At 39.9% G+C, this 22,246-nt stretch overlaps 1 protein-coding gene across 2 annotated transcripts in view; it reads right to left on the bottom strand.

Moving 5' to 3' along the window:
* Positions 1–9,701, bottom strand: part of CNTN4 (contactin 4) — a 952,644-nt gene extending 942,943 nt beyond the window's left edge. For both annotated transcript variants that reach the window (XM_025885702.2, XM_073901561.1), the window contains exon 1: positions 9,538–9,701. The gene's annotated coding sequence lies outside the window, so the exon portion shown is untranslated. The remainder of the gene's footprint in view (positions 1–9,537) is intronic.
* Between the last annotated feature and the right edge of the window lie 12,545 nt (positions 9,702–22,246).

Genomic DNA, 22,246 nt, shown 5'->3' with positions numbered 1-22,246 from the left:
CAAATTAGATTTTATAACAAAGACTGTAATAAGAGATGAAGAAGGACACTATATCCTAAGTAAAGGGTCTATCCAACAAGATCTAACAATTGTAAATATCTATGCCCCTAACATGGGAGCAGCCAATTATATAAGGCAATTAATAACAAAAGCGAAGAAACACATTGACAACAATACAATAATAGTGGGGGACTTTATCACCCCCCGACTGAAATGGACAGATCATCTAAGCAAAAGATCAACAAGGAAATAAAGACTTTAAATGACACACTGGACCAAATGGACTTCACAGACATATTCAGAACATTCCATCCCAAGGCAACAGAATACATGTTCTTCTCTAGTGCCCATGGAACATTCTCCAGAATTGATCACATCCTTGGTCACAAATCAGGTCTCAACCGGTACCAAAACATTGGGATTATTCCCTGCATATTTTCAGACCAGAATGCTTTGAAACTAGAACTCAATCACAAGAGGAACGTTGGAAAGAACTCAAATACATGGAGGCTAAAGAGCATCCTACTAAAGAATGTATGGGTCAACCAGGAAATTAAAGAAGAATTAAAAAAATTAATGGAAACCAAAGAAAATGAAAACACAACTGTTCAAAATCTTTGGGATACAGCAAAGGCAGTCCTGGGAGGAGAGTATATAGCAATACAAGCCTTTCTCAAGAAACAAGAAGGGTCTCAAATACACAACATAACCCTACACCTAAGGGAGCTAGAGATAAAACAGGAAATAAAGCCTAAACCCAGCAGGAGAAGAGAAATCATAAAGATCAGAGCAGAAATCAATGAAACAGAAACCAAAAGAACAGTAGAACAGATCAACGAAACGAGGAGCTGGTTTTTGAAAGAATTAACAAAATTGATAAACCCCTGGCCAGACTTATCAAAAAGAAAAGAGAAATGACCCAAATCAACAAAATCATGAATGAAAGAGGAGAGATCACAACCAACACCAAAGAAATACAAGCAATTAAGAAAACGTATTAGGGGCAACTCTATGCCAGCAAATTAGATAACCTGGAAGAAATGGATGCATTCCTAGAGATGTATCAACTACCAAAATTGAACCAGGAAGAAACAGAAAACCTGAACAGACCTATAGCCACTAAGGAAATTGAAGCAGTCATCAAAAATCTCCCAACAAACAAAAGCCCAGGGCCAGATGGCTTCCCAGGGGAATTCCACCAAACATTTCAAGAATAATTAATACCTATTCTCCTGAAACTGTTCCAAAAAAAGAAATGGAAGGAAAACTTCCAAACTCTTTTTATGAGGCCACCATTACCTTGATCCCAAAACCAGACAAAGACCCCATCAAAAAGGCGAATTACAAACCAATATCCTTGATGAACATGGATGCAAAAATTCTCACCAAAATACTAGCCAATAGGATCCAAGAGTACATTAAAACGATTATTCACCATAACCAAGTGGGATTTATCCCAGGGCTGCAAGGTTGGTTCAACATCCGCAAATCAATCAACGTGATACAATACATTAACAAAAGAAAGATCAAGAATCATATGATCCTCTCAATAGATGCAGAAAAAGCATTAGACAAAGTACAGCATCCTTTCTTGATCAAAACTCTTCAGAGTATAGGGATAGAGAGTACATACCTCAATATCATAAAAGCCATCTATGAAAAACCTACAGCGAATATCATTCTCAATGGGGAAAAGCTGAGAGCTTTTCCCCTAAGGTCAGGAACGCGGCAGGGATGTCCACTCTCACCACTGCTATTCAACATAGTATTAGAAGTCCTAGCCACAGCAATCAGACAACAAAAAGAAATCAAGGCATCCAAATCAGCAAAGAGGAAGTCAAACTCTCACTCTTTGCAGATGATATGAGACTGTATGTGGAAAACCCAAAAGACTCCACCCCAAAACTGCTAGAACTCATACAGGAATTCAGTCAAGTAGCAGGCTATAAAATCAATGTACAGAAATCAGTGGTATTCCTATACACCAACAACAAGATAGAAGAGAGACAAATCAAGGAGTCGATCCCATTTACAATTGCACCCAAAACCATTAGATACCTAGGAATAAATTTAACCAAAAAGGCAAAGGATCTGTACTCAGAAAACTATAAAATACTCATGAAAGAAATTGAAGAAGACACAAAGAAATGGAAAATGTTCCATGCTCATGGATTGGAAGAACAAAGATTGTGAAGATGTCAATGCTACCTAGAGCAATCTACACATTCAATGCAATCCCCATCAAAATAACATCCACTTTTTTCAAAGAAATGGAACAAATAATCCTAACATTTGTATGGAACCAGAAGAGACCCCGAATAGCCAGAGGAATATTGAAAAAGAAAAGCAAAGCTGGCGGCATTACAATTCCAGACTTCAAGCTCTACTGCAAAGTTGTCATCATCAAGACAGTATGGTACTGGCACAAAAACATATACATAGATCAATAGAACAGAATAGAAAATCCAGAAATGGACCCTCAACTCTATGGTCAACTCATCTTTGTCAAAAAAGGAAAGAATGTCCAATGGAAAAAAGACAGTCTCTTCAACAAATGGGTTTGGGAAAGTTGGACAGCCACATGCAGAAGAATGAAACTGGACCATTTCCTTACACCACCCAAAAATAGACTCCAAATGGTTGAAAGACCTAAACGTGAGACCGGAGTCCATCAAAATCCTAAAGAGAACACAGGCAGCAACCTCTTCGACCTCAGCCCAGCAACTTCTTCTTAGAAACATTGCCAAAGGCAAGGGAAGCAAGGGCAAAAATGAACTATTGGGATTTCATCAAGATAAAAAGCTTTTGCACAGCAAAAGAAACAGTCCACAAAACCAAAAGACAACCGACAGAATGGGAGAAAATATTTCCAAATGACATATCAGATAAAGGGCTAGTATCCAAAATCTATAAAGAACTTATCAAACTCAACACCCAAAGAACAAACGATCCAATCAAGAAATGGGCAAAAGAAATGAACAGACTTTTTTCCAAAGAAGACATCCAAATGGCCAACAGACACATGAAAAAGTGCTCAACATCGCTCGGCATCAGGAAAATCCAAATCAAAACCTCCATGAGATAGCACCTCACACCAGTCAGAATGGCTAAAATTAACAAGTCAGAAAACGACAGATGTTGGCAGGGATGCAGAGAAAGGGGAACCCTCGTACACTGTTGGTGGGAATGCAAGCTGGTGCAACCACTCTGTAAAACAGTATGGAGGTTCCTCAAAATGTTGAAAATACAGCTACCGTACGATCCAGCAATTGCACTACCTGGTATTTACCACAAAGATACAAATGTAGGGATCCAAAGGGGTACATGCACCCCAATGTTTATAGCAGCAATGTCCACAATAGCCACAATAGTCCACAATAGACTCTGGAAAGAGTCAAGATGTCCATCAACAGATGAATGGATAAAGAAGAAGTGGTATATATACACAATGGAATATTATGCAGCCATCAAAAGGAATGAGAGCTTGCCATTTGCAACGATGTGGATGGAACTGGAGGGTGTTATGCTGAGTGAAATAAGTCAATCAGAGAAAGACATGTATCATATGACCTCACTGATATGAGGAATTCTTAATCTCAGGAAACAAACTGAGTGTTACTGGAGTGGTGGGGGGTGGGAGGTATGGGGTGGCTGGGTGATGGACATTGGGGAGGGTATATGCTAGGGTGAGCGCTGTGAATTGTACAAGACTGTTGAATCACAGATCTGTACTTCTGAAACTAATAATGCAATATATGTTAAGAAAAAAAAAAAGAAGAAGATACCAGGAGGGGAAGAATGAAGGGGAGTCAGTCAGAGGGGGAGACGAACCATGAGAGATGACAGACTCTGAAAAACAAACTGAGGGGGCGCCTGGTTCACTCAGTGTGTTGGGCGACTGCCTTTGGCTCAGGTCATGATCCTAGAGTTCAAGGATCGAGTCCCGCATCGGGCTCCCTGCTCGGCAGGGAGTCTGCTTCTCCCTCTGACCCTCCCCCCTCTCATGCTCTCTCTATCTCATTCCCACTCTCAAATAAATAAATAAAATCTTTAAAAAAAAGAAAGAAAAAAGAAATACAAATTGAGGGTTCTGGTGGGGAGGGGTTAGCCTGGTGATGGGTATTAAAGAGGGCACGTTCTGCATGGAGCACTGGGTGTTATGCACAAACAATGAATCATGGAACACTACATCAAAAACTAATGATGTAATGTATGGTGATTAACATAACAATAAAAAATTTTAAAAATCAATTAAAAATAAAAGAAGCCATGACAACCACTCCCAGTGTGGGCCTATAAAAACCTCCTGTGAAATATGTCAGGACATTTCTCTCCTCACACCCCATTACATTGTCTGCACAAGGAGAACTCTAGGGACTCAGGAGAGGATGAAGCCAGGAGAGGGTAAGGAACCTGATTCCTCAAATGACCCCATGGGAAGCCATTCAGTCAGGAACTATGCTGTGGGTATTGAACTAACCCACATGAGCAAGAAGTAGGAAGCATTTTAAGTCACTGAAAATTTAGAGTTTACCTGTTACAGCAGCTAGAGTTAGCTTTTCATTAGGTCCTTTGGGACTCTGCTCACTGGGCGTCTGAAAATATGATAGTAAGCAACTTTAAACCTTTCTTTCTACCCCATTAAATCATAAAAAGGAACTTACACACACACACACACACACACACACACACACACACACACACACAAATGGCATGGGTGGGTGTGAGGAAATTTGGAAGCAAGGTAAACTTAGGAAAAATTAAAGGATATTTCTTAAAACAAAAGGTTTAGGGAAAGTTAGGAGGAAATAAACAGGGTCTTCTGAGAAAGAGGTGACTGATAAGTATACAAGTATATCTGCCCACCTACATGGTGAGAACATATGTGTCATTAATTCATTGGGAAGATGCCACAAATAAATACTGAACAAGAAGGAAAAAAATGACTTGAAATACTGGAAAATGAACCGTGTTGGCAAAAAGTAGTCTCACTATTAACCACCCCACATTTCTACTGCAGCTATTTGGTACCAAAAGTGTAAGAGGTATTTTTGCAAAGCACAAATACACAGGAAAGGAGAGAAAAAGCAGAATTTCTAATATAAGTGGGACAAGATAACAGGATAAGACCAAAAGGGATCATTTTCTTTTCCAGGATGCTAGGATTATTGGTAGAGGTCCCTTTAGTCATGCAGTAAATACTCAAAAAAGTTTTGCAAAGCTGAAAGAACAAGAGAAGAGTTTTCTTTCTTGGGAGCTGGGGATGTTGATGAAAAACAATGCTTTTGATCAAAAGGAAGGTCAGAGGAGAATATTTTAGCTGTGAATTTGCCAGAAAGAATATTTGCTTAGGCTAAGAAGTGAACAGGAATTTATCTTTACATACTGCAACATAAAAATGGCAGCCAAGATTTCCCACAATGAAAGCCTAAGAGAAAGGCTATAATTCAGGGCCTATACTCTGATGATTTGTTTATCAGAAGATGAAAAAGCATTGTAGTGGAGAGTCTTACTTTAAATACCTGCTCCAAGTAATTATTCAAGTATCTAATTATATTCCATTATATTTTAGATTAGATATAATCTTTTTTTCTTCTTTGGGATTTTTTAATTCTCCTCCACCTTTTTCATATAGACAAAAAGAAAATGTCGTCCAATGGCTATAATAAGAAAAGTATTGAGGCAAGAATAAACAAGTAGTATAATGAAGCTGTTAAGAAAGTCAACTCTAGAGCCAGAGAAATGGTTCAAATCCTAGCTCTGCCACTTACTGGCTATGTTGAACAAATGGCTTAATTTCTCTAAGCCAAGTTTTCCTTATTTATACAACATAGACAATACCTATCTGGGAGGGCAAAGTGCTTAGAAAAGTATTTCCTTATAACTGCCGGGTTTTTTTTTCTGCCAGGGGTTGGGGGAAGGAAAGGTAATTAACATTTACTGAAAATGGAAGAAATATCACACAGAGTAATAGAGTGTCAGAAATGCTGGCTGTTCCCCCAACTGTTTCTTCTCCTTTCTGGAAACACTGCTATACCATATTCCCCAGCCTCCCTTATAGCAAGATCTATCTACATGCAATTGAGTTCTGGCCAATGGAATAAAAGCAAAAGTGATATGTATGGTTTGCAAGTCTGAGCAATTAACATTTCCAAGTCTTTTTCCTTCCAATGCCCTGATGCATGCAGATGAGCATGGTGACCCTGCTGAAGAAGACTAGAGGTCTTGGAGGAATGCAAAGTTATGGAACTATCCTGTCCAGTATCATGAATGTAAGCGGTAGGGCCATATCCAGGTTAATCTTCTGCAAGGTTTTTGTTCTTTCCACCCTTCACAAAATACTGTAACATGGAAAATGTCTTTATTTTCCTCACTCTTCCTGGTTTCCTCACTTTTTAACCACTGGAACTTCAGTCTTTAAGTTAAAACTTCATTTTTTTTCTTCTGTATATCTAATTTGGGAGATCCAGGATGACCCCTATATCACATTCATCTCTTCTGCCTCATTCCGTCCACATATGTGTTCATGACCAGGAAAGAGTGCTCTTAACCCATCTGTTACAGGAGACACAGATTACTAGCAGTTTTCCAATTAGCCACCATATCAAAGATGGTGAATGGCAAAGCCAGAGGTAAGAAAAGAAAGGTAAAAACCCCACAAACCATCAGTGATTTCCAAAGTGGGGTATACACCTGAGGGGCAATGCAAAGCAAATCACTGGAATCCATAAAAATATTAGAACTTCTGTTTCATAATTTTTGCTTTATTTATCCCTTAGCTTTTTGCTGTATATATTTTACAAGTAGTAATATCAACATAGTAGTATATATGTATAACAATAAATTTTAGTGAGTATAGCCAAATTTTCTTCTGATAGTTTATAATAGAAAAAATAAATAAAGACTGATAAATCTAGGTAATAAATCTGGGCTCCCTCACAAGACTTAAGATACTGTGTTATGGAAAAATGAAAACAACAAAACTTACCGCATCTGTGTATACAGACATCTCCCTGCTTAACATATGAAATAGACTAATTCAATTAAAATCATATAAAAGCATGCTTTCACAAAAGATGAAATTCTTTAAATTAAAACTAATGTATTTTATATCTATGTCTTTGACTACAACAAGAAGAATCCAACAAGTTAAACTTGGCAGAAAATTTGGAACTATAAAGGGGAGTTTTCTGCTGAGAAGCTTAATTATTCAGGTTACCTTTATTTTTTAAGAAATAAATTGAAGTAACAGATGTCCTGTGTACCTTTCAGAAGAAACCTTGTAGCCAAAAGATTTAGTGCTTAGAGGGAAAATAATTAGAAGACCTACTTCTGAATAAGAAGAAGAAAGAGAACTAGGTAAAATAAACGGATGATTAAAAAAGCTAACATTATTTGAAAGGCTTTCTCTCTATTTACTGTTAATGTCCCACCGATATGAAATGACCATGGAAAGAGATGCTGAGTTGACTCAAGAAGACAAAGTGACCCAAGCTAAAGGAACTAAAAACTGTTTTCATAAAGGCTGTCAAAAGAAAATCTGCTTCTGCTGAAATTTCCATATGGCTCTGACCTGCACCCTTGAACAATAGGTCTTTTCTCTTATTAGTCTTAGCCTCCAATTTAAAAAAGGTCAGTTTTTCCATGTTCTCCTCCAACCTGACAGGGTCCACACTGGAAAATAATGAGGCTTATCATCGTGATCTCTTCTTATCAATCCAGAGCAGCTGAAGTTGGTTTAAACAAACAAAAAATCAATAGCATTTTATAACGTGGCAAAAATGATATTCCCATGGAACTTGTTTTTGATTCTTAGCAATCTAACACTCCCACCACCCATTGTGGAGATCCACATAAGTCTTAAATGAAATCAAGATGAAAATAGCAAGAATAAAGTTACGGATGAAATATGAATTTTCTCATAAATGCCACAAAAATCACCTCGAGGTGATTGTGTCTCCATGACACAATGTTCTTTTTCACCCAATTGGGTAGAGACAGAGAGAACAAACTTGCTAATCGGCCGGAATGTAAATGCTTCTGCGGGGACCTGCCTGCTGGAAATCTACCCCACTCCCTAAAGGACATACACCTCAAAATACAAAAATAAAAGCACATTCCAAATTATTTCTGTAAGTGTCCAAACAAATCAACTATGTGGAATTATTCTTTGAAATATCCAGCTCCCATCACAGTAAGCTGCAGATGCTTCCCATGCAATTAAAAGACAGTTATTCAGACAAACATGTCCCCGCCCCTATGTTGATTTCAGTAGGAAAACTAGAAAAAAGTTCCAAGAGCTTTCCTCCCAGGAGCTTCTCCTTGCAAACAAACCTCCAACACACCCCAAGATCCACCACCCCACCTCCACGCAGACCACCCACCCAAAGTGATCAGTCACACTGATTCGCCCTATACTACCTCCGCAAACCTTTTTGCTACAAATCTGGAGACCCCAGCCAGCAACCAACCTCCTTAGTTTCGCTTAGCGCGAAGCAGCCTCCTTGCTGGGAATCCGCTGTGCTGCAAAATGTTCTCATGCATCAGACTCCCTGACTGTTTCAGAAAGACTGAGCAGCCCACGTCCTCTTACCCTCACTTCCACACCTTTCATAAATAATAGAATATATATACACGAATCACAAAAAGAGAAAATGCAGGCAGGTTTTGAGCCCTCCTTTCCAGAAGGAGAGTGCGAGCTGGTGTCTGCGGGGTGCCTGGCGCACATCTCCTTGATATCTGGGTCCGAGGAGGAGACAAGGCAACTGTCTTTGCCATGCAAAAGAAACTGCAAATCCCCCCAAGTTACTGGAGATTATTACACCATCCCTACAAGTTCCCTGGGCAGAGCCTGGGTATACCTGGTACGTGTCACAAGAGCGGGGATCTGGATTCGCCGCTGTACCCCCAGCGTTTAGCACAGAGCCTGGCACACAGTGGGCACCACCAAAATCAGTGTCTGTTCCAACAGGGCTCCTTCCACCACCGCTACCGGCTCCTGCGCCCTTAGATCCTAAATCCCTTCAAACACCAGCCCAAGTTCCCCTTTCTCTTCCGTGGGCTCCACAGCTGGGCAATCGGAGCCCCGGGGTATCAACATCAGAAGGAAACTCTCGCCAGCGCGCACGGAGAGGGGGCAATAATAGCCTGAACCAGTTGGAGGAGGTGATTTTAACGATTCCTGGAGCATTACGCGCTCCAGGCTACTTGTTCTGTGGCTGCCTTGCAGCGCAACAAACTTATTTTCTGACTAAAAAGAAGGGTCGCCGTGGGGTGAAGGTGGCGTCGTCGGTGCCCTGCCTCCTCGCGGGTTCAGGGCGCTCAGTTCCAGCTGCGCCGACCCCGCCGGGCTGCCAGGCTCAAGGCAGTACGGCCCACAGACCCCGTCCAGCCCTGCAGGAGTGGGAGCCCCAAGTAGCCCCCTTTTACTCCGCAGCCTCCGAGGACCATGCTCTTTCCCAAAATCCGACAGCCGGAGCGCCCGGGGCAGCACGCGCCCAGACTGGAGCGGACCCTGCCAGCTCGCGCCTCACTTACCTCAGCACCTGAGCTCGGCGCCCGCTACAGCCTCCTAGCAAACGGCGTCGGCACAGCCCGAGGGTCCCGCGGTAGTGGCGAAAGCTTCCTACTTGCGACCAATCCCGGTGTTGAACCCCGTGCTGTGTCTGGTGCCGCGCTCTCCTCCCTCCCAGCGCTCGCGGCAGCTCAAAAAACCCGGCGCGGCAGAGTTCAGGCAGCCGGCTCCTCAGCCTCGAGGAGGCGGAGACGCGTGAAGAAGAGAAACGCGGGGCGGGCGGGAGCCGGCGCGCAGCCGGGCTGAGCATGCTCAGTGCGCGGCGGGAGGAGGTGCCCGCCCGGGTGCAGCACCTGCCCGGCCCAGCCCGGGAGAGAAGGTCCCCAGCCCCTGCGCGCAAAACTGGGGAAGGGTGCCTCACCTGAACCCGAAGCACCCGAAGACAACCCGTGCCGGTGTAGAGGACGTGCCGCTTATCGATGGGGAATATACAGCAGCGATGCCGCCTTCCTTTGCAATCCGAGTATAGGGGCACAAGGAGGCTCGAACTGTGCGGTACCCAAACCTCTGGCCTCTGTATACGGAGAATTCGAGGAACCTTGAAGGCGCCCTACGCAGGGAAACAAATGCTTCTGCTTTGGGGCTGAGAATTGCGGGCTACAGGAGAGTGTGGGTGGGGGGACAACAGTGAACTTGAGAAGCCGGAAGAGGGGGCTTTTGGAAGGTTTTACCTACTTGTCCTTAGGCGAAGGACAATGGCCAGACAGGCAGCGTTTTCGACCTGGACTCTCTCATACAGTGTGCTTTCAAGCTGGAATGTGTGTGTGGGAAAGGAAACGATTGAGATGAAATATGTACAAGATCAATCTGTGGTGTGTGGAGGGGGAGGCGCACATTGAAAGCTTTGTTATTCAAAGCATGTGCTTTGGAAAATGACGTTACCATGATCTTTCTACAGTGTGAATCTACTGTCTTTTTGCAGAAATGGCTGTCTTCGTCCCCAACTCCAAACCTCAGAGTAACCGTAGAGATTGGCAACAATGTCCCAGCCCCTCACAAATCCTGTGCAAAGTGAGTCTGACAGAGGAAAGTCAGCCGGGTCGAATTCATTGGCATGCATTTCCAGCAACCCCAAGTGAAGCCCAGGCTCCTCTCAAGGGAAAAAGCCCCAAGGGCTTTGCTGAACCCCAGTCTCCCTGTGCGTTGTCCAGCAGTTCAGAGCTACATAAACAGCTTCTGACCATTTCCACAATCATGTAAACATACACTGACATCTCCATTATGTGGAAAAGATGTTAACTGGAAAACTATTTTTAAACTACTGTAGTAAGCAACCAACTCCTACAAATACATGCAGCTGCCTTGTTCACACAGTTTTATGTTCTTTGTTTTTTTATTCCTATTCAGGCAGTGGGCAAATTCAGAAGTGTGTTGTGTATTGTGTGGTCAAAATTTTCACCACTTGAAATTCCATGGCTTTCCTTGTTGCTGAGATTAATGCTAAAGAAAGGAGTTTTTGCTATTGTTCCCCAGATTTCTTGCTGGCTTAAACTTGGAGAGAGGTTTTAAGTCTCCCTCCCCCTACCCACCTGGTGTATTTCTCTAATACAGGCACTTTCCCAAAACGGGAATGTTGGTAATGCAAGAATTTTCCGTGGTAAATAACTAGTTAAGATGAAATGTTTTTACTCACTCTGAAGGCTTTTGTGGTCCTGCCAGAACCATGACTTATAACATAATGACTTTTAGATTATTTTTCTGCACCTAGTCACTTAAAATTATACATATGATTTTCAGTAAAAATATATATAACAAAAAAACAAAATGCCTAGCCAGAAGTTCTCCAGATAATTTTCCTATGTATACATGCATACTCTTAATATGTTCAGCAAAAAAGTGATGCTTTAAACTCGAAATAAAATTTCAAAGAGAAAAGAATAAAGTAGGCTATCACATTCTACCAAAGGGACTACAAATTGAAGCAATTTTCAAAGTTTTATTAAGGTTTAGGGCAAAGCCCCTTAACAGTGTTTTCAAATTTCAAATTTAAATAGTTTTGTTTTCATTCTTTCCTTTTACCCTTCTTCTGTTTCTATTATAAGCTAGACATTGTATTCTAGTAGGTGCTACGAAACTAAAAATGACCAAAACTTAGTATCTGCTCCACAGTTTACCATGTAGTTGGAAAGACAGGCATTATGTATCAGGAGAGACAGATTTGGGTCGTCTTGAGGGGATGTCAGTTAAACATTATGATGAGAGGCAATTTTTTTCTTTTCATCAATGGGGCCACACAGATCAAATGTTAAGCTTGGTCAGCCCCTCTCCAACATTTTCCAAGAAGAGCCACATCCCCAGCATTTCCCTGAGAAGAACAGTGGTTAGTTTAAAATACAAGTAATTCAGTCCCTTTTTTCAAACCCACGGGAAAGACATGAAGCTCAACTGCCACCTCTGCCAAGAAAGAAAGCCTCTCATTGAAGCTCCCAAGATTGGGGAGTGTTCTTAGGAGAACCAGCCCTGCCAGGAGACAAGAATGGTTCATTTCGACAACAACGTCCTCACACTTGTGTCCCTGCATATCGGGGACCCTGCCTGTGTGTCAGTTTCTTGCTCAGGGAAGCTGTCATTAGGATTCTGTGGGGGGAAATGTTCCAAATGAATCAATTAATGCTGCCAGCAACAAGTTCAATACCACTACACTGAATCCCCCTGCTTTATATCAGTGCATGAATGAATTATTGGTGCTCATGTAATTTGCAAATAATCATCATTATAATGCAGTGGAAAATTTCTCCTGCCCAGGTAGCCTAGGTAGCATCTAAGCAGAGAGCTGCAAAACCTCTCCCTATTATGCCCCCTAAAATCATTACTTACACACATATGTGAGGTTTTACTTCCAGGTCTTTTAATATAAGACTAACTATGTGGACACAAGGTCACCTCTTACTCTCATTAAACCAATCTGAACAAAGTGTGATCATTCTTAAGGGGAATCAACACTGAAAATGCTTTTGACTTTTTGGAGACATGGGCAGAATACATCATCAGGTTAGATTCAGCATGCGACAGTTCTGAAAACCCCAGATAGGGCATCTATCGGCTCATGTTATTCCTTTCCCCCACATCTGGGGCAATGGGGGAGGGGCGGAGTAGGAATAGCTTTAATAAAGGAGAAGGAAAAAGGAAGAGCATTGCAGGAAAAGAAATTTGTCTCTTCTGACCACATCTAACTTGATTCCATTTTCTCCTTAAATCTGGCCTCCAGTGGGGATTTAAACAAACTCAAAAACACCACCTTCTTTGTCTAAATGACTTGAATAAGGTCATCCCATGGCAAGGGTGCCTCAATGAGATAAAAATGTACCTTAGTTTTGTAATTTTTGTTTAACGTATTAGGTGCCTGGATAGACCTTCAGGTACAAAGCACCGCTTCTAGCCGCACTTTTAAAACTACCTTCAAATTCACTCTAATCAAGTGGATAAAGCATTATTTTTTAAAGAATTATGTCATGAAGAGCTTTGTGTTCAGTGTTGTAACAGAGTATAATAAAACAGAGCTCAGATAAGGACTTTTAGATCAGCCTTCCAAAGCTTCCTTCTATGCAATTGTTTAAGGTGACTGATTGATGCTTGAGCTTCAAACTAAGGGCATCAGAATAATAATGGCCACATAGTGTGATAATGATAATTAGCACACAAAAGCACAGTTAATTGCCATGAAGGTTGTGACATAGACTGACAAACAGAGTCAAAGTAAACTAGAAGCCTGACACCCCAGCCAAGACTCCTTTATAAAGATGGCTGTGAGACTCCCACTGAATTTAAGCATAATGAAGTGGAATTAGGAATCAATCAGCTGTGCTCCCCTCCATTCTTTTTCCACATTTTATTAGATTCTTTACATAAAATACAAAAATCAAAGTTCAAGAAGTCCTTACTTTGCAAAAGTATTTAGTTGATTTTTGTTTGCAGTAGTTATGTTCTCTAAATTCTCTATGAACACTGAATTAGTGACTACTAAAACCACTGATCCTAGGAGAAATAGGTTCCTGTGAGCCTCTGATGCCAAGATTTTCATAAACCAATCAATACCAAACCTCATTTTATATGTGCTTCTGGTTAAAGACACCTTATTTAATATATAAATATTGTTGATTCATTAACATTGAACTCACAGCCAGCAGCAAACTCATGCCTGAACAAAGCTTATCCAGAGTATGTATTTTCACGCTAAGGCACAGCATGTGGCCTTCTTGCCCTTGGGAACATAAGACATACTTTGGGCCACTTTAAATAGTATGATAACCAATAAAAAGCACAAAAATTCAAAAAATGTGGCAGCAAACGGACTTCAAACGAGAGAATGCTTTACAATAGGAAACAGGAAGGCAGAGCGTCATCTTCAGGTATAAAACACCACTTATATCTTATCTCTGTAGATTTGTAGACTTCAGCGGGGAAAGTAGGCACCTCAGATTTTTCACGGCTCTATGTCCACAAATGACTGCAAAAGTGCCACAATTATTGACTTTGGGTTTACAAATAAATCTTACCAAGTAGACAAATTTGCAAATAAATTTCACATATGCAGATATGGAATCTGTGAATAATAAAGATGACTATACCAAATATCCCCTTTAAACGGCTAGCCACATTAGTCCATATGGTACGTGATTCAGTTCACAGAGACTCAATTTACACTCAATCATTTTAGGACCATGTTATTCTGAGGAAAAAGGTATATTTTGTACTATCAAAGACTGTCTTCTGCCAGCTTCCTCAAGTACGTTTTATATTAAAATCACATAGGATTTATCTGTTTATTATGACCACAGCCACTTTGTTTTGAATTCCAAAGTGGATCTTGGTGTTTTTGTTGTTCCTCAACATTATAATTCATACAGTTGTTCACAAAGTAAAATAATTTCAAAAACTGAGATAAAGTTAAGGATAAACAAAATGAAGCTTAGTGAACTGAAAAATGTGTCTTTTTAGGAACTGAGAAAACTGGAGTTCTGGTCTTGACCCCGGAACAATGTAATCTTAGATGAACATAAGACTGGCAACTATCTTTACAGAAAAGGCTAGGTGCAGAGGAAACAAATCCATGGGCTGAAATTAATGAGTCAGATTCTACTTACCAATTTTTTTGTTCTATTAAAAATATTTAGGAAGTAAATGGTTTGTATATGAATCCTTTACAAATATTGTTAACAATTCCAAAAATTAAAATAAAAACAAAAGCCAACAACAAATATTGTTAACAATTCAGGTTTAAGTTCTCAACCCATGTTAGGAATTTTTGTAAGATACCCCCCACCAATCCATGCTTTCTGGTATTCATGTCCTTATTTAATTCCTTTCCTTTTAACTGTTGGCTAGACTTATTGATTCACTATTATTGATTCACTAAAATGATGGATGTCACTTTCAACATTAGGTTACACAAAGACTGTGGCTTCTATCTTGAGTGCTCTCTCTCTCTCAGATTGCCAGCTTCCACATTGTGAAGAGCATCAGTCAGCCTAAAATGGTAAGACCCACATTGTGAATAACCAAGATCTGCCAGAATTCATGGGAATGAGTTCAGAGGTGGACCTGCTGAGTCTTACCAATGGCTGTGTAAGTAAGCTTGGAAGCAGATTCTCTAGTATCACTGAAGTGTTAAAATAATTGAATCACTAGCCAACACATTGATTTTGACTTCATGAGAAACACTCCCACTAAGAAGTACTGGATTGCAGGCCAAAAAAAAAAAAAAAAAAAATTGAACAATTAGTGTTTATTAGTTTAAGACCCTGTGTCTCACTGTAATTTGTTACATAGATAGCTAATTCACCCCACCCCCCAAGATATTCTGATTTAATAAGTTTGGGGTACAGCTTGGATACATGAGTTTTACAAACAAACCAAGTGATTCTAATGCATGTGGTTCCTTGACAAATATTTTTATAAACCCTGGTATTTGGAGATGAAAGAGTTACAAAGAAATTAGAGAGTTCATTACATCATATGTCTTTCATTTTGTCCTAAACAATTGATACTATATCCACATAAGCATGATTATATATTTTTTAAAATATTTTCATATTGTACATATTGTTTTAATATCATTTTCTTCATTTACAATATGTCCTGCAGTTTTTTTCCTATCACTAGTTTTCTATGCCCTAATTGTTTAAATCTGCTTGATATTTCATTTTAGAATATATGGCAAATTAATGAATTTTCAGTTGTTGAATATTAAATCATGTCTGTTTTGCCATGATAAATAAGTCTTTGATAAACATATTGAAGTTAAATTTTACCCACATCCTTAATTACTTCTTTAGAACAAATTCCTGGAATTTGAACTACCAGGTGAGAAAGTATTATGATTTTGCTCATTCTTAATTTTTACATTCTTTTGTGAATATAGCTATGATTTCCAAAAATTAAAGGTAGGTGAGAGCTCTAGATTACAATAAAGCAAATTACAATAAAAGAAGATTCAAGTCTAAATTCTGCACATGTAAAAACATAGCAAGCAGATATTTAAAAAAAATCATTCAAACTGAGCTCAGCCAAGTGCCAACTCTCTGTCCTACAGGCTCTCCAGCAGCACTTTGAATGGAAGATTCGCTAGAGGCAAATGCAACAGTATTGCAAGCGCAGGATTTAGTTAGCATTTTAATTGGAGTCAGGCAACAAAAATGCTCTGAAAGATACTCACAGAAATCATTGCAAGCATAAGCACAGGACACCATTCCCAGGAATATAAGCTATTGGGCACACTAGATTCTTACACCATGTTCTGCAGAGCAACACTCACGGCAATATTTCTAGTCAAACCCATATCTTGAGCACCACTCATTTCACCAGAGAATAATCACTGCTAACTTCAATTATGCCAATTAACAAAGCTTTTATCATTGATCTTAAATAAAGTTAATTGAATCTCACGTGGGTTTCTGATAAGAGGTTTTCGATGCTAACTACCTGCTTCTGGAATATATATCCTTGCTTAGGGAACTACAAATGTTAACCAACCCTGGCAAGAGGGTAGGTTAAAACCAATGCACACACACAGAGACACACATGGCCATTAGCCATACATCACACTATGCTAACATTTTTAAATAAATTGAATGCAACATGACAAAGTAATGCACATTTTTAATATTATGTTTATTTATTTTGCCAAAGTTTGTGTCAATTTACTTTTTAATTAGCAGTATATTTTCCCAGTTTTTTCCTTATTGCTAGTGAGGTCAAACGTTTTACATATGTTCATTTGTTATCTGCATCTTATGAAATGCCAGTTTGTGTTCTCTGTTCATTTACTTATTTGAGTGTTAATCTTTATCCTAGAGATTTGTTGAAGTTTTTGGTATATTTAAGATAAGATTTTATCTGTGCGAATATTTCCTTGTGTTTTCTTTTTAACTTTAGAAATATACATATATTTTACATTCTTGTATACTCAAATGTATTACTTTTTCTTTATGTTTCTCTTTTCCAGCTTTGTTAAGATATAATTGACACATAACATTGGGTAAATTTAAAGTATAGGACGTGATGTTTGGTAGATGGATGTATTGTGAAATGTTTACCACAGGAAGGGTAACACAATCATCACATCACAGAATTAAATTTTGTTGTTGTTGTTGTTATTGTTCTTATGGTGAGAGCATTTAAGATTCACTTTCTTTCTTCATTCTTTTTCATATTTTGTTTCTTTTGTTTTGCTCCTCTTACTGGATAATTTTGAATGTTTTTAAGTTTACTGATTCTTCCTTTGACTGGATCAATCTGCTGTTGAAGCTTTCTACTGAGTTCCCATCATCCACTTTATGTTTCAATTCCAAAATTTCTGTTTGGTTTTGTTTTATGTTTTCTATCTCTTTGTTGAATCTCTCACTTTGTTCTTGTATTGTTTTCTTGATTTATGTAAACTGTATATCTGTGTTCTCTTGTAGCTTCCATCTTTAGAACAATTACTTTAAATTTTTTGTTAGGTAATTTGTTTATGTCCACAACTTTGGGGTCAGTTACTGAAAGATTACTGTGTTCCTTTTGTGATACCATGTTTTCCTGATTCTAAATGGTCCCTGTAGCTTGCATAGTTGTCTGCACATTTGAAAAAGCAGTCACCTCTTCCAGACTTTATGGACTGATTTTGGTAAGGAAAGACCTTTACCTATGGTTTGGTCCATGCTGGAGCATGCTGTGACCCTGGTTCTAGTGATGCAGGGTGCTAAGAGTAGGGGTGTGTAGCTGCTGCAGGTATGGGGGACATAATGTCTCACTGGCTCAGGTCTTAAGGTCCATGACATCAACAGCCATTTGATTCTTAACAAGAGCTCCAGAGGTTCTGCAAAGGTGCAAGGGCTGTCAGATCCTCAGTGACACCTCTACTTCAAGCTGATAAGGACCAGGGCAGGCAGCTGTGGTTGCCAGAAACAGTCATGTGCTTGGCTGCACTGGCCACCTCCAGGTGCCTGTGTAGCAGAAGGGGCCTGCTGTAGACATACACGTAGTGGCAAGGACTGAGGCTCGGGGCAGGGACTGGGGCCAATTGTGGGAATGCTAGCAGCTCCAAGGGTCCTGGCCTTCAGCAGGCACTCCTGTTGCTACAGACTCTCACCACAGGCATGTGCAGAGCAGTGGAGGCTGGTGACAGCAGTCTGGTCAGCATCACGGATGTACACAGCTACAGGGCAAGCTAGGGGTTCACACACAGGGTTGGGATTCAGCTGTGGGGAGGTCTAGGTTGGGTCTTATAGATACAGCCACAGAGGTTCTACAGGGTGTTGGGGAGGGAGCAGAGAGAGATTTATGTAGCTAGTGTCTGTGGATGCAAAAACCTGTTGCACAAAAACCTCAGTGGCAAAATCATCAGGAGATGCATAGTGATTCTGCTGGCCACTGGTTTCTCCAGTGGCAAAAGCTTCTGGGGTCCTCTCCTGAGAGGAGCAAGGAACCATGGTCACTTCTTTTGTGTGGCTGATAATGGTAACCCCTGTCTTTCTTTCTTGTTCCCAGCTATCTTTACATGATTCAACTCAGCAGGTGAAACCAAAGTGGATCCAATCATGCAGTGCCCTCAAAGGCTAGGGGAACTGTTTGCTAACTCTATTCTCCCAGTCATAGATAAGCGAACTCTTTTGAGCTGGAGAATTCCCTCTTGGCACTGAGCAGTGCTGGCCTGGGAAATAAGTACAATGAAACTCTTTTTCCTAAATTTTTTGTACAACTATTCTCAGAGTTTTTATTCCACTGCATTTCTGAAGCTTCTTAAGTGGACTCCTGAGCTCTCCCAGAACTATTTTTGTTTGTGGATAGCTGTCTAATTGTTAATCTTTGTGGGGTCACAGAAATTGGAGCCCCCTACCCCACCATCTTGGTAACATCATTTCTTATCTTCAATGTCATATTTTTAAACTACCTAAGAGTTCCTGGGTGGCTCAGTCAGTTAAACATCTGCCTTTGGCTTAGGTCATGATCCCAGGGTCCCCAGGATCAAACCCCACTCCAGGATCTCTGCTCCAGGCTCCCTGTTCAGCAGGGAGTCTGCTTCTCCCTCTCTCTCTGCTCCTCCCCCGTTTATGCTCTCTCTCTCTCTTTCTCTCTCTTTCTTGCTCACTCTCTCTCTCAAATAAATAAATAAAATCTTAAAAAAAAACTACCTAGAAAAACAGGCATATGGAAGGTGAAATTACTTTTAAGTAATTTTAAATAATTAAAACACACACATTTAAAGTCTCTAGAAGCGGTTTTAAGGGATGACATCAAATAAAGAAACATGTATTCAGGAAAATCTAGTAAAACTCAGAACAGAGAGTCTACATTTCAATCATGATATCTACCCCCAAACCCCCACCCACCCCTGCTGGGATTCAGATTAACAGAAACTCCACTCCAGATGGGGTTAAGAACATAGGACTCCCTCCTCCCCATCCCCAGCTCCTGGTAAAGAGATATGGTATCTTAACGGGAGGGGCAAGCCTTTAGCATTTATCTTATTCCCAACTACCTATTGCAGTAGCTAAATGGCAGGTGAGTATGGCTAAGAAGTCAGGGTTACTTTATTCTACTCTGCCCTCACTCATAGAGCAGAGGCTCTACCTCTGGCATGACGGGTTGAAAATACTAGGGACCCTATCATTCTTGCCCTAATACATTTGTAGAGTGGAGTTTCCATGTCAAAACAATTAAGTCTAGAATACCAGTGGCTAATGCCCCCCACCCAGAACTCTCCAAAATCTAGGGGATCACTCAGAGATAATCACACCACTGTCCCCACAATCATTTCCAAAGCCAAGGCTCAGATTTTGCCCAGGTGAAGAAGTAAACCATACAAACAGACTGCTTCTATACTCTGGGGAAACAAACACACAAAAGGCAAAGACAACATTGAGTTTATTTGAAAGAGTATGAGGAAGTTCAATTCTAAGGGTGCTCTCAAAAATAGTGAAGTTTTGGTAGAAAGCCAATAAGAGGAGGTTGGTTGCTTCATGAGGGGTATTAGGTAAATCAGAAGCCAGTAAGTTTACCAGAAAAAGACAGCAAAGAAGAGCCTTGGGTAGGAACAAAGCTCAACACTGACCTCAAAATTTACCCTAGTAAAGGAACCCAGATTTAATTGGATCAGTCTCAATCTAGGGAGCAATTATGTTCTACTGTGTTGTTAAAAACAATAGAAAAATGAGCTGATAATTAGAGCTTAGCAGCTAGATGTGATCGGGGGAAAGAGAGACTGCAAAAAGCCTTCCTAAGACCACTGTCATCCCAGGGTAACTGTGCATGCCAGGCCTGTGCCCTCTGAGGAGCAAAATAGAGGCTTCACACTGCAGAAGAAATGGGACTTCATCATAATAATAGTCCAATGAGTGACTAAACAAATAAACAAGAAAACAATAATCACAAACACCTGAGGCAAAAGGGGACCTTCCAGAGATGTTACAATACATTATTTTAAATATCCAGTTTTCAGGGGTGCCTGGCTGGGTCAGTTGGTTGAGCATACAACTCTTGATCTAGGGATTATGAGTTTGAGCCCCATGTTGGGTATACAAATCACTTTAAAAAATGAAAAAAAAATCTTTAAAATATTGAGTTTTCAAATAAAATATGACACACAAAGAATCACTAATATGTGACCCATAAAACAAAAAGGAAAAAAAAAGGCAAGCAATAGAAAGTGCCCGTGAAAGTGACCAGATGTCAGATTTGACAGAAAAAGACTTCAGAGTAGCCATTATGAACATGCTCAAAGGACTAAAGGAAAACATGACTAAAGAAGTAAACTAAGGCATGAGGACAATGTTGCATCAAATAGAGGATGTCAATAAAGAGAAAGAAATTATAAAAAAGAACCAAATGGAATTTCTGGAGTTGAAAATCTATGTATGAATGTTCAGAGTTTATTATTATAAATAATAATTTATAATAGCCAAAAAAGGTGAAACAACTTTAATGCCCATTAAATAATGAATAAGTAAACAAAATGTGGTAGATCCATACAATTAAATATTATTTGGCCATATAAAGTAATGAAGTAATGATATGATACAATATAAATGAACCTTGAAAACATGCTAATTTAAAGAAACTAGTCACAAAAGACCACATAGTATATGATTCCATTCACATGAAATGCCAGAACAGGAAAACCTACAAAGAAAGTAAATTAGTGGTTGTTTAGGGCTGGGTTTGGGGGTAATGGTTAGGAGGATGGGGCTGGAAAAGGGGGTAATGGTTAAAGATTAAAGGATTTGGGGCACCTGGGTGGCTCAGTTGGTTGGACGACTGCCTTCGGCTCAGGTCATGATCCTGGAGTCCTGGGATCAAGCCCCGCATCAGGTTCCCTGCTGAGCGGGGAGTCTGCTTCTCCTTCTGACCCTCCCCCCTCTCATGTGTGCTCTCTCTCTCTCATTCTCTCTCTTTCAAATAAGTAAAAATAAAAAAATATTTTAAAAAAAAGATTAAAGGATTTATTTGAGGGATGATGAAAGTGTTCTAAAACTGATTTTGGTGATGTTGGCACAGTTCTGTAAATACACTAAAAAACAAAGGCATGGTATGTGAACTATATTGCAATAAAGCTGTTACCAAAAAAAACCTTTATTCTCGTATCAAGGGAACATAAAATCCTACCTATATTTTTTCCTACTATATTTATGCTTTTATTTAAAAAATACTTATGTTTGGGGCACCTGGGTGGCTCAGTCGGTTAAGCATCTGACTTGATCTCAGCTCAGGTCTCGATCTCAGGATCGTGAGTTCAAGCTCCGTGTTGAGCTCACAACCAGTGTGGAACCTATTAAAAAAAAATTAACACCTAAAAAATAAAAAAAGGCTTGTCTTTAATTCATCTAGCATTAATTTCAGTTTATGGGTGATTTTTAATTTTTAAGCTATTGTTTTTATTTACCAAAAATAAATAAACTTTAGCCAGTTGTTTCCATATCATTGTAGATGCTAGTTCAGCTGTAATGTTATCAATTCTACTTTTGCCAAAGAAATTATGTGAAATAAAATGCTAATTAAGAGAGCACAATTAAGATGCTAAAGAAAATAACTTTGAGATATAGCACTTGGTTGGAAACATTTAACTTAAAGATCCTGCTTTGGGGAAGAATAAATATGAAATAAAAGGGTGACTAACCCTTTGGGGAAAAAAATCTTTCTGTGAGAGCGAACTGATAAAAGAGCAGGAGGGGCAGCAGACAGGGTGCGGTATCAGGC

The sequence above is a fragment of the Callorhinus ursinus genome, unplaced genomic scaffold, assembly GCF_003265705.2.
Source record: "Callorhinus ursinus isolate GAN/ISIS: 27379988/994484 unplaced genomic scaffold, GSC_fseal_2.0 scaffold15, whole genome shotgun sequence".
In the NCBI taxonomy this organism is placed as follows: domain Eukaryota; kingdom Metazoa; phylum Chordata; class Mammalia; order Carnivora; family Otariidae; genus Callorhinus; species Callorhinus ursinus.
This window is presented reverse-complemented; position numbering and strand designations above follow the sequence as displayed.